This window comes from Ornithorhynchus anatinus, chromosome X3 (genome assembly GCF_004115215.2).
Source record: "Ornithorhynchus anatinus isolate Pmale09 chromosome X3, mOrnAna1.pri.v4, whole genome shotgun sequence".
NCBI classification, from domain to species: Eukaryota; Metazoa; Chordata; class Mammalia; order Monotremata; family Ornithorhynchidae; genus Ornithorhynchus; species Ornithorhynchus anatinus.
Window position 1 is genome coordinate 22570839 of NC_041751.1, and position 4197 is coordinate 22575035.

The 4197-nt window shown below is 42.8% G+C and overlaps 1 non-coding gene across 1 annotated transcript; it reads left to right on the forward strand.

Moving 5' to 3' along the window:
• The first annotated feature begins 2809 nt into the window (after positions 1-2809).
• LOC114807772 lies at positions 2810-2947 on the forward strand. The gene has a single exon (XR_003755845.1). It is a non-coding gene; the product is annotated as a small nucleolar RNA SNORA7 (small nucleolar RNA).
• The last annotated feature ends 1250 nt before the right edge of the window (positions 2948-4197 follow it).

Consider the following 4197-nt stretch of genomic DNA (forward strand, 5'->3'; position numbering starts at 1 on the left):
ATCCCATGCGAGTAGACAGTCCAGGGTAATTGTCCCTTTGCTGCTGAAGAGGTAGCAATGCTGAAGAGGAGCAACTGGAATGTCTGAATAATGCACCGGGAACATCGGGACTTTTCAACTTCTAGAACACTGGAAAGGCCACAGCCATGGCTGAGGCTATGACTTTTGTGACTGTTGGACCAAGCCTCAAAGTATCTGAAAGGCATCTGTCACAATTCATTCATCCAGTCATATTTATTGAGCGCTTATTGTGAACAAAGCACTGTCCTAAGCACTGGGCGAGAGTCCAATATATCAATAAACAGACACGTTCCCTGCCCAAAATGAGCTTACAGTCTAGAAGGGGAGACAAACATTAATATAAATAAATGTATAAGTGATGTGGGGCTGTGAAGGGGGGGATGAATAATGGGAGCAAGTCGGGGTGACACAGAAGGGAGTGGGAGAAGAAGAAAGGAGGGCTTAGTCAGGGAAGGCCTTATGGAGGAGATGGGCCTACAGTGTCCTACTGCTCTGAATTTATCATCATTCTTACTATGTTTTTTTTTTGCAGGGGGAGTGGCGATTGTTGGTTCTTCTTTCCTTATGTGTCTGTTACAAATTCCCTTCCCTATTTTATTCTTGGATTGTGAGCCCCTAGGGGGTCAGGCCTAGTGGAAAGAGCACAGGTCTAGGAGACAGAGGACCTGGGTTCTATTTCCAGCTCTGCCACTTTCCTGCTAGGTGAATCTGGACAAGTCAGTTAACTTCTCTGTTCCTCATTTTCCTTTGCCTCAGGTGTAAAGTGGAGGTAATGTACCTGTTCTCCCTCTCCCTTATACTATAAGATCCATGTGACCCAAAGACCACAATTATTATGTGTTATTCTTGTCGGTGTGGTTTTTTTTTTCCCCCAGAGATTAGTATAGTGTTTTGCACACGGTAGGAATTTAATAAATACTTTTCTGAAACCAACTTTCCTAACAAAGTGTCTAAATTAGCCCTTGGGAAACCTGTGGCTTTTGAAGAAGCTTGTGATTGTGTTCTGTTGGGTAATCTTAAAGACATTGGACCTGGATGTACTGTCTGAAGAATTTGGCACCATGAGAAGCAGCAAATCCTCTCCAGGACAGTGATTGCTTGACCAGTGAAGAGAAGTATCTGAAATTTTTCAGCAAGGTCCAGGGAAACTTCAAAAATCTGAAGGAAATCAGCTCCTTCATAGTCTCCATGCCATGCAACAATGTTCATACAGACCAGGTTTTCATTCGATCTTATTTATTGAGTGCTTACTGTGTGCAGAGCACTGTACTAAGTGCTTGGAAAGTACAATTTCCTCAGTGATGACCACTGCTTGGAGAATCAAGACGAATAGACAGTGTGAATCAATCAGTGGTAGTTATTGAGCCCTTCCTGTGTGCAGAGTGCTTGGGAAAGTACAACGGAGTTGGTTGATGTGATCCCTGCCCACAAAGAGCCTATAGTCCAAATCTCCAGCTCTGCATGAATTTATTGCAGACATATACTCTGAGTTCTTTGGGAACAAAAACTTATGAATGTTTACAGGAATGGACAGAAGTACAAATACCAATCATTCTCACCAGGTAAATTCACGCTGATTTTCTTTCATTATCATTATTCATTTAACCAATTTTTTTTATTGAGGGATAATATGTCCAAAGCACTGTACTAAGTACTGTGAAACCATTCATGGAAGAGAATAAGCTATCACCTGGGCTCCCAAGAGAGTCACATTCTATTAATTAAGGAGATGAGGGGTGGAAATGACACATAAAAAAGATATTTATTATAATTATTGTTGCTGATGCTACTGTTATTATTACTGGCTGAATGGCAGTTTGTGAACTATAATCATTTTGAAACAATAGATCAAAATTATTTGTGAGAAAATATTATTCAGATTAAAGCACATTGAGGGGGTTGGCAAAGAGATCAACCATCAGTGGCCATCCTGCTTCATGTACTGTATTCATTTATTCATTTTTCATACTCTTGCTGTTCCTAGTTGTTTCTGTCTCCATTTACATCTGCCTCTCCCATCAGACCGTGAGCAACTTGAGGGAAAGGACCATACATTCTATTTTTATTGTATGTTCCCAAGTTCCTCATACAGTCCTCTGCATATGGGAGGGGCTCAGTTAATGCTATTTGACTTGAACAGAACATAGGCAAAACACACCCAAGGGGAGGGTTTGAAGAGAAGAAAACTCAAGAATAATTAATAACTGGATGTTCAGTCAATTAATCAATTGCATTCATTGAGCACTTACAGTGTGCATAATACTGTACCGCACACTTGCTCAGGAAAGTACAGTGTAACAGAGTTGGTAGAGAACGGCCCACAGTGTAGAGAGGGATACAGACATTACAGCTGTGTACATAATGAATTACAGCTATGTACATGAGTGCTGTGGGACTGATGGAGGGGTGAATAAAGTGTGCATATCCAAGTGCAAGTGGGAGAAGAGGAAATGAGGGCTCAGTCGGGGAAGGCCTCTTGGAGTAGATGTGCTTCTAATAAGGCTTTGAAGGTGAAGAGAGTGATCGATCGTCTGTCAGATATGAAGTGTGAGGGTGTTCCAGACCAGAGGTAGGACATGGGCGAATGTTGGTGGTGAGATTACTTGTTTTGATGTCTGTCTTCCCCTTTCTATCCTGTGTGCCCGTTGTGGGCTGGGATCGTCTCTATTTGTTGCTGAATTGTACTTCCCAAGTGCTTAGTGCTCTGCACACAGTAAGCACTCGATAAATTTGATTGAATGAATGAATAAATGAGATAGACAAGATTGAGGTTCAGTGAGCAGTTTGTCCCCTCTCAGGATCACACCTGGAGAGCTTCCAGTACTCTACCAGTCTCGACTACGGGAGGGAAAGTCAAACAGAGGCCTACCCATTCCATTCCTAGCTTAGGCAGTGCCTAGTGAGTGGAAGGCAATCTGCTACAAGTCAAAACTCACCTGTGCCGGACAGCAGCGGCACGGGAGAGAGTAGAGGGTGGAGACTCAAGTTTACTGCACGGAAGGAAGCAATGGTAAACCACGTCTGTATTTTTACCAAGAAAACTCTATGGATACACTACTAGAATGATTGCAGATGGAGGTGGGGCGTTCTGGGAGATGTGTCCATGGCGTCACTATGGGTTGGAGACAACTTGACAGTATAAGACAAGACAAGAGTAGATTGGTGTTAAAGGAGTGAAGTGTGTGGGCTACGTTGTAGTAGAAAATCAGGGAGGTAAAATAGGAGGGGCAAAGTGATTTAAAGCCTATGGTAAGAAGTTTGTTTGATGCCGAGGTGGTTGGGTAACCACTGGAGGTGCTTGAGAAGTGGAGAAACGTGGACAGAGTTTTTGTAGAAAAATGATCCAGGCAGCAGACTGGACTGCAGTAGGGACAGACAGGAGGCAAATAGATCGGCAAGGAGGTCAATTGCAGAAGACTTTTGGACACTGTCATCCGAGGAGCTGGGAAACATAATTGGGTCTTTAATGTATAAAGAAGACTGATGATGGTTTTAAAACGAGGAACCATGAAATAGCTATAATGCTTTGACTATAGAAAGTTGGCTTCTCCTGGCTAGAAAAGAGAGAGGAGGCAGAAAGCCTACTGGTGATTGGAATGAGTCTTCTTCTACTTCCCTGTACAGGCAGCAGTAGGAAGGTAGTGAGCGAAGGCGAGCCACCTCTCTCTTTATATTTGATTTTTTTACTCTTCCAGAAAAAGGGGGCTTCTAGGGAGGAATGGTCCCCCTACCTCTTTGCTTCTGGTTGACAGGGAGAGGAGTATGGCATTCTGCTGAAACATTGCAGATTCTGCATATTTTCATTTTCTTGAAAATTAAATCTTAGTCCTAAGTGAGCTACTGACACTTAGGAGATAAGACTGGGAGCTGGAGAAACTCAGGTCAGGGAATTGGATACTATAGTACTTCACCATGACCTTTCGCATGCCACCCCTCTGCCCACCATATTCCTATCCTCCTCACTGCCACCCCAATCAATCAAATGTATTTATTCATCATAAATGGCATTTTCTGAGCACTTACTTTATGCAAAGTGCTGTACTAAGTGCTTGGGAAAGTACAATAAGTTCATTCTGGACAGGGAAAGCATCTACCAACTCTACATCATCTTGACTTGCTCCCTTTATTTATCCCCCCTTCCAGCCCTACAGCACTTATGTACATATCTGTAATTTA